We start from the raw sequence: 10374 nt of genomic DNA on the forward strand, positions 1-10374 counted from the left end.
CCAATATATTTGAACCCTGTTCACCTGGTCTGTAATCATCCAAGGACACACCAGAGGAAGGGCAGCCACCCCCTTGCCTGGGGCCTTGGAGCTTATCACAATAGAAATGGAAACCTGAACAAGGGGAGCCAAAACAAAGAGAGGAATATTCCTAAAGCCTGAAACACAGAAGCTACCTATAGACCAGTAGTGGGATTTCACAAATTATGTAAGAATCTCTGTGCACATGCTTGGCATGGTCGCTCATGCCTATAATCCCAGCAATCTGGGGGCTGAGGTGGATGGATCCTTGGGAGTTCCAGTCCATCGTGGGATACGAATTTATCTCAAGGCCTCTTTCAACAACTACATAAGATGCTGTTTCCAAAAAGAGGACAACAGAAAACTAGACACCCTTGGTCTAGGTCCCGGTGTTCACTACATGTGTTGTGGAGTCTAAATATTCCATGCCATGAGAAAATACCTGGGATTTTTAGTGAAAGGGGCATTTGCTCCCTTTTCTAAGGGTTTCCCTTTCACCACGTTACATTTGAATTCTCGGAAAACCTGCTGGTGACAAGCTATCTAGCATTATGTTGGTTTAGGTATTGAGCTAGTACCTCATGTTTAGTGTTCAGGGTTATGCTGGAATGGCTGCAGACCTCCTTGAAATAGCTATTGCAGACAAGTAGACATCGAGGAAGCTGGATAGTTGAAGCAGGCACTCCAAATATTCATGCACTGCAAGGATTCACTTTCATTTTGGGACTCATCTTCTGGTTGCTGGCTTATAGTGCTAACTGATACTACCATGGTGGCAGTAATCCAGCAGAGACTTCATGAATGGTTTGCAAGTTTGCTTCCCAAGCCACCAGAAACTTGGCAGAACACAAATCATTGTGGCATTTTCTTTCCTCCCCTGAAACATTTGGTTTTCTAAGTTTGAAAATTGAATAGACTGGGCTAGTCAGGTTTGGACCCCATGTACCACCAACAGAGCTAAAGACAGAGCCAATTACTTCCCTCCACTTGTCAAAATATGTCATATTTGCTTGGTCACCACAACTTCAAAGAAAATTCTGAGGCAGCTTAGAGAGGTGAATCAAATACTGCCTGATTTGAATGGGTGTGGTTGTATGAGGTGGAAAGCTGCAGAGTTGGGCTGAAACAGTTCACAGAAAGCCACAAGCTTGTGGTTGCTAGGCAACCACACTGGGCTGTGATTGGCTGAGCACCACTGTGAGCTGGACTTTAGGCTCTAGGATACAAGTGTGCAGTAGGAGACCTGAGTCACATTGCTGGGCGTTGCCATGGAGACCTCCGTGGCACAGAGGACCTTGTAGGGCAAGATTTAAATAGGATGAATATTCTTGGCCTGGTATGCCACAGGATTTTCACTGAAGGCTTCACTGCTCAGAATTTGGGGATGGAAATGCTTGCCAATCTACACATGGATGTACTTTCAATGGGATATGAAATATGCCAGGGCCTGGCAGATGTTCTCTGACATGTCCTATCCTTGAGCATATGCTTTTCCCTTGTCATGTCTGTCATTTGGCTGAGTCCTGTTCCCTAAGCTATGCAGTCAAGACTTGCTGGAATCATTCAACTGCAGTATAAGAGCTTTCTGTGAAATTTCTCAGCAGAAATCCTCTGCAAGCACATAGCTTTGGATATGAGAGACAGTGGTGGAAGTTGAATTTCAAGGGCAGATATTTGAAAACAATGAAACAAGCCCCGAATAAGATTTTTACATGTTTCCCAGATGAATATGTTTGGAAATACGGGGGAAGATGGAGATCAAGACTGAGAAGAGTGAACACACATTTCAAGGTACAAAAACCAGGGAAAAACATGGGAAAGCAAGAGAGCTGGTTAATTTGATGTAAAAACCTTTGATGATGAAAGGAAAATTATATTCTCATGGTGATTTAATCAGGCTGTAGCAGTGAAGTTCTCATGTTGGTTGTCCTATGTGTGGCCTTCTGCATTGGGCAGTGGATGCAGGAAAGGAGATCTTCAAATAAATCTGGTGGAACACAAAATAGTGAAAAAAATATCAATCTAAATCCTGTGTATTCCTTCCCTTTGAGAACATATATGGATAATGTCCGGAGTTTCAAAAGACAAAATGTCTATTGTGTCATGGTTTCACCAATGAAATGGTCACTTCACATAACATTTTGAATTTTGCTTTCACAGTTGCTCATGTACCGGGCCTGAGTAAAGCAGAATGCAGAGTAAGACTCATCAATAGTTGTGCATTCCATAAGTGGTTTTAAAACCAGTGAAACCCTTTGGACCTAGTGTTTGTATTTAATTGGTTGATTGGTTTTTCAAATTGTTTGTTTTACTATTTTTAACTTTGGGAGTCAGGGAAGCCCTCACTCATAGTGATTTAGACCTCTCCAAAAGCTCTGAAGTTATTCATGTAACAGCTATTACATGTTATAAGTTTCTCCTATTAAAACTTGAAAGACTAACAGACTCTGCTACTTTTCATCTAAATTCAGTGTTGCACTAAATTCAGTGTTGGACTTTTTTTTACAAGTCCTTTGAAATGTGTCCTCCTCTAGTCACTGGTCGTGCTGGAATGTACTTTCTTGTGAAGACAGGATTTGAGCAAATTGACACAAGTACAGTTTGCCACTACTCTGGACACCTGGTTAAATATCGAGTTGCCTAAATGGTGTGTGTTTTACTTGGATCTCTGCTCACACTTTGCTCATCCAGTTAGAACCACAGGGCTCCAGGCCATAGCGTTCTAGGCCTAAACAAGAAAATTTCCATTCAGTTTTGGGAGTTCATTCGTCTCTCATAATTACTTTTTCCACAAATGTGTGCTTCAGGAGAGGCCCTGTCTAAATGTGGAGAGGCCCATTTTCATTCACTCACTTTTAGACTTTCTAAGATTTTCAGTTACTAGAGGTTTGCCCAGACTTGCCATTGTCAAGGGACAGTGCACTTCACTTGAAGTTGTGCAGTATTACTTCATGTGTCTCTGTAGAAATTCCACCAATGGGAAACTCTTGCTGTAGTCATCTCCAAGTGTTTCTGCGTAAGCAAATATCACTAACAAAGGATGTGGTTTCAAGCAGAATGAGGAATAGAGGGATAATCTTTATTTCAGTGCAGGTTGACCTTTCAAAGAAACAGTAATTCCTATGAAATAGGAGGTAAAATCTTTTGTAAAGAGACATGGATATGACATGCTCAACTTTATGTCACATTTTTTAAAAAGCCAAGGGCATTTGAGAAATTCTTGGCTGCTGAATTGTCCCTTTTTTCAAATTTCTCTTAGGTAAGACACTCCAGTTTCTTCAAACCATGTACTGTTCCTTCCAGGTAAAAAACCAAAGCAAAAAACAAAATAAATTAAAACAAAACCCATCAAATTACATTTGAGAGCACACAATTGCTCAGCAGGCCCACTATTCAAGAAGCTAGAGGTACAGAAGCCTCAGCCTTCAGCCCATGGCCTGAAGTTTTGTCTCTATCGTGGCCCCTCAATTCCCTGGCATGTCCACATTAACTCATGAATCTTTACTCATTTCCTCTTCAAATGCACAGGATCCAATATATTTGAACCCTGTTCACCTGGTCTGTAATCATCCAAGGACACACCAGAGGAAGGGCAGCCACCCCCTTGCCTGGGGCCTTGGAGCTTATCACAATAGAAATGGAAACCTGAACAAGGGGAGCCAAAACAAAGAGAGGAATATTCCTAAAGCCTGAAACACAGAAGCTACCTATAGACCACTAGTGGGATTTCACAAATTATGTAAGAATCTCTGTGCACATGCTTGGCATGGTCGCTCATGCCTATAATCCCAGCAATCTGGGGGCTGAGGTGGATGGATCCTTGGGAGTTCCAGTCCATCGTGGGCTACGAATTTATCTCAAGGCCTCTTTCAACAACTACATAAGATGCTGTTTCCAAAAAGAGGACAACAGAAAACTAGACACCCTTGGTCTAGGTCCCGGTGTTCACTACATGAGTTGTGGAGTCTAAATATTCCATGCCATGAGAAAATACCTGGGATTTTTAATGAAAGGGGCATTTGCATCCCTTTTCTAAGGGTTTCCCTTTCACCATGTTACATTTCAATTCTGGGAAAACCTGCTGGTGACAAGCTATCTAGCATTATGTTGGTTTAGGTATTGAGCTAGTACCTCATGTTTAGTGTTCAGGGTTATGCTGGAATGGCTGCCGACCTCCTTGAAATAGCTATTGCAGACAAGTGAACCCCGAGGAAGCTGGATAGTTGAAGCAGGCACTCCAAATATTCATGCACTGCAAGGATTCACTTTCATTTTGGGACTCATCTTCTGGTTGCTGGCTTTTAGTGCTAACTGATACTACCATGGTGGCAGTAATCCAGCAGAGACTGCATGTATGGTTTGCAGGTTTGCTTCCCAAGCCACCAGAAACTTGGCAGAACACAAATCATTGTGGCATTTTCTTTCCTCCCCTGAAACATTTGGTTTTCTAAGTTTGAAAATTGAATAGACTGGGCTAGTCAGGTTTGGACCCCATGTACCACCAACAGAGCTAAAGACAGAGCCAATTACTTCCCTCCACTTGTCAAAATATGTCAAATTTGCTTGGTCACCACAACTTCAAAGAAAATTCTGAGGCAGCTTAGAGAGGTGAATCAAATACTGCCTGATTTGAATGGGTGTGGTTGTATGAGGTGGAAAGCTGCAGAGTTGGGCTGAAACAGTTCACAGAAAGCCACAAGCTTGTGGTTGCCAGGCAACCACACTGGGCTGTGATTGGCTGAGCACCATTGTGAGCTGGACTTTAGGCTCTAGGATACAAGTGTGCAGTAGGAGACCTGAGTCATAATGCTGTGCATTGCCATGGAGACCTCAGTGGCACAGAGGTCCTTGTAGGGCAAGATTTAAATAGGATGAATATTCTTGGCCTGGTATGCCACAGGATTCTCACTGAAGGCTTCACTGCTCAGAATTTGGGGATGGAAATGCTTGCCAATCTACACATGGATGTACTTTCAATGGGATATGAAATATGCCAGGGCCTGGCAGATGTTCTCTGACATGTCCTATCCTTGAGCATATGCTTTTCCCTTGTCATGTCTGTCATTTGGCTGAGTCCTGTTCCCTAAGCTATTCAGTCAAGACTTGCTGGAATCATTCACCTGCAGTATAAGAGCTTTCTGTGAAATTTCTCAGCAGAAATCCTCTGCAAGCACACAGCTTTGGATATGAGAGACAGTGGTGGAAGTTGAATTTCAAGGGCAGATATTTGAAAACAATGAAAAAATCCCCGAATAAGATCTTTACATGTTTCCCAGATGAATATGTTTGGAAATACGGGGGAGGATGTTGGTCAAGACTGAGAAGTGTGAACACCCATTTCAAGGTACAAAAACCAGGGAAAACATGGGAAAGCAAGAGAGCTGGCTAATTTGATGTAAAAATCTTTGATGATGAAAGGAAAATTATATTCTCATGGTGATTTTATCAGGCTGTAACAGTGAAATTCTCGTGTTGGTTGTCCTATGTGTGGCCTTCTGCATTGGGCAGTGGATGCAGGACAGGAGATCTTCAAATTAATCTGGTGGAACACAAAATAGTGAAAAAATATCAATCTAAATCCTGTGTATTCCTTCCCTTTGAGAACATATTTGGATAATGTCCGGAGTTTCAAAAGACAAAATGTCTATTGTGTCATGGTTTCACCAATGAAATGGTCACTTCACATAACATTTTGAATTTTGCTTTCACAGTTGCTCATGTACCGGGCCTGAGTAAAGCAGAATGCAGAGTAAGCCTCATCAATAGTTGTGCATTCCATAAGTGGTTTTAAAACCAGTAAAACCCTTTGGACCTAGTGTTTGTATTTAATTGGTTGATTGGTTTTTCAAATTGTTTGTTTTACTATTTTTAACTTTGGGAGTCAGGGAAGCCCTCACTCATAGTGATTTAGACCTCTCCAAAAGCTCTGAAGTTATTCATGTAACAGCTATTACATGTTATAAGTTTCTCCTATTAAAACTTGAAAGACTAACAGACTCTGCTACTTTTCATCTAAATTCAGTGTTGCACTAAATTCAGTGTTGGACTTTTTTTTACAAGTCCTTTGAAATGTGTCCTCCTCTAGTCACTGGTCGTGCTGGAATGTACTTTCTTGTGAAGACAGGATTTGAGCAAATTGACACAAGTACAGTTTGCCACTACTCTGGACACCTGGTTAAATATCGAGTTGCCTAAATGGTGTGTGTTTTACTTTGATCTCTGCTCACACTTTGCTCATCCAGTTAGAACCACAGGGCTCCAGGACATATCGTTCTAGGCCTAAACAAGAAAATTTCCATTCCGTTTTGGGAGTTCATTCGTCTCTCATAATTACTTTTTCCACAAATGTGTGCTTCAGGAGAGGCCCTGTCTAAATGTGGAGAGGCCCATTTTCATTCACTCACTTTCAGACTTTCTAAGATTTTCAGTTACTAGAGGTTTGCCCAGACTTGCCATTGTCAAGGGACAGTGCCCTTCACTTGAAGTTGTGCAGTATTACTTCATGTGTCTCTGTAGAAATTCCACCAATGGGAAACTCTTGCTGTAGTCACCTCCAAGTGTTTCTGCGTAAGAAAATATAACTAACAAAGGATGTGGTTTCAAGCAGAATGAGGAATGGAGGAATAATCTTTATTTCAGTGCAGGTTGACCTTTCAAAGAAACAGCAATTCCTATGAAATAGGAGGTAAAATCTTTTGTAAAGAGACATGGATATGACATGCTCAACTTTATGTCACATTTTTTAAAAAGCCAAGGGCATTTGAGAAATTCTTGGCTGCTGAATTGTCCCTTTTTTCAAATTTCTCTTAGGTAAGACACTCCAGTTTCTTCAAACCATGGTACTGTTCCTTCCATGTAAAAAACCAAAGCAAAAAACAAAATAAATTAAAACAAAACCCATCAAATTACATTTGAGAGCACACAATTGCTCAGCAGGCCCACTATTCAAGAAGCTAGAGGTACAGAAGCCTCTGCCTTCAGCCCATGGCCTGAAGTTTTGTCTCTATCGTGGCCCCTCAATTCCCTGGCATGTCCCCATTAACTCATGAATCTTTACTCATTTCCTCTTCAAATGCACAGGATCCAATATATTTGAACCCTGTTCACCTGGTCTGTAATCATCCAAGGACACACAAGAGGAAGGGCAGCCACCCCCTTGCCTGGGGCCTTGGAGCTTATCACAATAGAAATGGAAACCTGAACAAGGGGAGCCAAAACAAAGAGAGGAATATTCCTAAAGCCTGAAACACAGAAGCTACCTATAGACCAGTAGTGGGATTTCACAAATTATGTAAGAATCTCTGTGCACATGCTTGGCATGGTCGCTCATGCCTATAATCCCAGCAATCTGGGGGTTGAGGTGGATGGATCCTTGGGAGTTCCAGTCCATCGTGGGCTACGAATTTATCTCAAGGCCTCTTTCAACAACTACATAAGATGCTGTTTCCAAAAAGAGGACAACAGAAAACTAGAGACCCTTGGTCTAGGTCCCGGTGTTCACTACATGAGTTGTGGAGTCTAAATATTCCATGCCATGAGAAAATACCTGGGATTTTTAGTGAAAGGGGCATTTGCATCCCTTTTCTAAGGGTTTCCCTTTGACCATGTTACTTTTGAATTCTGGGAAAACCTGCTGGTGACAAGCTATCTAGCATTATGTTGGTTTAGGTATTGAGCTAGTACCTCATGTTTAGTGTTCAGGGTTATGCTGGAATGGCTGCAGACCTCCTTGAAATAGCTATTGCAGACAAGTGAACCCCGAGGAAGCTGGATAGTTGAAGCAGGCACTCCAAATATTCATGCACTGCAAGGATTCACTTTCATTTTGGGACTCATCTTCTGGTTGCTGGCTTTTAGTGCTAACTGATACTACCATGGTGGCAGTAATCCAGCAGAGACTTCATGAATGGTTTGCAAGTTTGCTTCCCAAGCCACCAGAAACTTGGCAGAACACAAATCATTGTGGCATTTTCTTTCCTCCCCTGAAACATTTGGTTTTCTAAGTTTGAAAATTGAATAGACTGGGCTAGTCAGGTTTGGACCCCATGTACCACCAACAGAGCTAAAGACAGAGCCAATTACTTCCCTCCACTTGTCAAAATATGTCAAATTTGCTTGGTCACCACAACTTCAAAGAAAATTCTGAGGCAGCTTAGAGAGGTGAATCAAATACTGCCTGATTTGAATGGGTGTGGTTGTATGAGGTGGAAAGCTGCAGAGTTGGGCTGAAACAGTTCACAGAAAGCCACAAGCTTGTGGTTGCTAGGCAACCACACTGGGCTGTGATTGGCTGAGCACCATTGTGAGCTGGACTTTAGGCTCTAGGATACAAGTGTGCAGTAGGAGACCTGAGTCACAATGCTGGGCGTTGCCATGGAGACCTCAGTGGCACAGAGGACCTTGTAGGGCAAGATTTAAATAGGATGAATATTCTTGGCCTGGTATGCCACAGGATTTTCACTGAAGGCTTCACTGCTCAGAATTTGGGGATGGAAATGCTTGCCAATCTACACATGGATGTACTTTCAATGGGATATGAAATATGCCAGGTCCTGGCAGATGTTCTCTGACATGTCCTATCCTTGAGCATATGCTTTTCCCTTGTCATGTCTGTCATTTGGCTGAGTCCTGTTCCCTAAGCTATTCAGTCAAGACTTGCTGGAATCATTCAACTGCAGTATAAGAGCTTTCTGTGAAATTTCTCAGCAGAAATCCTCTGCAAGCACATAGCTTTGGATATGAGAGACAGTGGTGGAAGTTGAATTTCAAGGGCAGATATTTGAAAACAATGAAACAAGCCCCGAATAAGATTTTTACATGTTTCCCAGATGAATATGTTTGGAAATATGGGGGAAGATGGAGATCAAGACTGAGAAGAGTGAACACCCATTTCAAGGTACAAGAACCAGGGAAAAACATGGGAAAGCAAGAGAGCTGGTTAATTTGATGTAAAAACCTTTGATGATGAAAGGAAAATTATATTCTCATGGTGATTTAATCAGGCTGTAGCAGTGAAGTTCTCATGTTGGTTGTCCTATGTGTGCCTTCTGCATTGGGCAGTGGATACAGGAAAGGAAATCTTCAAATAAATCTGTTGGAACACAAAATAGTGAAAAAAATATCAATCTAAATCCTGTGTATTCCTTCCCTTTGAGAACATATATGGATAATGTCCGGAGTTTCAAAAGACAAAATGTCTATTGTGTCATGGTTTCACCAATGAAATGGTCACTTCACATAACATTTTGAATTTTGCTTTCACAGTTGCTCATGTACCGGGCCTGAGTAAAGCAGAATGCAGAGTAAGCCTCATCAATAGTTTTGCATTCCATAAGTGGTTTTAAAACCAGTGAAACCCTTTGGACCTAGTGTTTGTATTTAATTGGTTGATTGGTTTTTCAAATTGTTTGTTTTACTATTTTTAACTTTGGGAGTCAGGGAAGCCCTCACTCATAGTGATTTAGACCTCTCCAAAAGCTCTGAAGTTATTCATGTAACAGCTATTACATGTTATAAGTTTCTCCTATTAAAACTTGAAAGACTAACAGACTCTGCTACTTTTCATCTAAATTCAGTGTTGCACTAAATTCAGTGTTGGACTTTTTTTTACAAGTCCTTTGAAATGTGTCCTCCTCTAGTCACTGGTCGTGCTGGAATGTACTTTCTTGTGAAGACAGGATTTGAGCAAATTGACACAAGTACAGTTTGCCACTACTCTGGACACCTGGTTAAATATCGAGTTGCTAAATGGTGTGTGTTTTACTTTGATCTCTGCTCACACTTTGCTCATCCAGTTAGAACCACAGGGCTCCAGGACATATCGTTCTATGCCTAAACAAGAAAATTTCCATTCCGTTTTGGGAGTTCATTCGTCTCTCATAATTACTTTTTCCACAAATGTGTGCTTCAGGAGAGGCCCTGTCTAAATGTGGAGAGGCCCATTTTCATTCACTCACTTTCAGACTTTCTAAGATTTTCAGTTACTAGAGGTTTGCCCAGACTTGCCATTGTCAAGGGACAGTGCCCTTCACTTGAAGTTGTGCAGTATTACTTCATGTGTCTCTGTAGAAATTCCACCAATGGGAAACTCTTGCTGTAGTCACCTCCAAGTGTTTCTGCGTAAGAAAATATAACTAACAAAGGATGTGGTTTCAAGCAGAATGAGGAATGGAAGAATAATCTTTATTTCAGTGCAGGTTGACCTTTCAAAGAAACAGCAATTCCTATGAAATAGGAGGTAAAATCTTTTGTAAAGAGACATGGATATGACATGCTCAACTTTATGTCACATTTTTTAAAAAGCCAAGGGCATTTGAGAAATTCTTGGCTGCTGAATTGTCCCTTTTTTCAAAT

This window comes from Cavia porcellus, unplaced genomic scaffold, assembly GCF_034190915.1.
Source record: "Cavia porcellus strain 051 isolate PalLab524CR breed Dunkin Hartley unplaced genomic scaffold, mCavPor4.1 scaffold_60, whole genome shotgun sequence".
Lineage (NCBI taxonomy): Eukaryota > Metazoa > Chordata > Mammalia > Rodentia > Caviidae > Cavia > Cavia porcellus.